This window comes from Sinocyclocheilus grahami, unplaced genomic scaffold (assembly GCF_001515645.1).
Source record: "Sinocyclocheilus grahami isolate Dianchi unplaced genomic scaffold, SAMN03320097.WGS_v1.1 scaffold2055.1, whole genome shotgun sequence".
Classification (NCBI taxonomy): Eukaryota; Metazoa; Chordata; class Actinopteri; order Cypriniformes; family Cyprinidae; genus Sinocyclocheilus; species Sinocyclocheilus grahami.
The window spans coordinates 20,758-20,990 of record NW_015507234.1 but is presented as its reverse complement, the minus strand read 5'-3'; positions in this window follow the sequence as shown (position 1 = coordinate 20,990).

The window sequence follows — 233 nt, the reverse complement described above, 5'->3', positions numbered from 1 at the left end:
CTTGGCGGATATGAGGGAGACCGACAAGCATCGCTTCCTGGACTCCCCGATCTCCCAGGCCGGCCTATTTGGCGAAGCGGTGGAGGGCTCTGCCCAACAGTTTTCCGCCGCACGGAAGCAGACGGAGGCGTCTTGACGCATCCTGCCCCGGCGGTCGGCTGCTGTAGCCACCCCACCGCCGGCTGCAGCCCCTCTGTCTGCTCGTCACCGAGAGCGCCCTCCCGCGGTCTCCA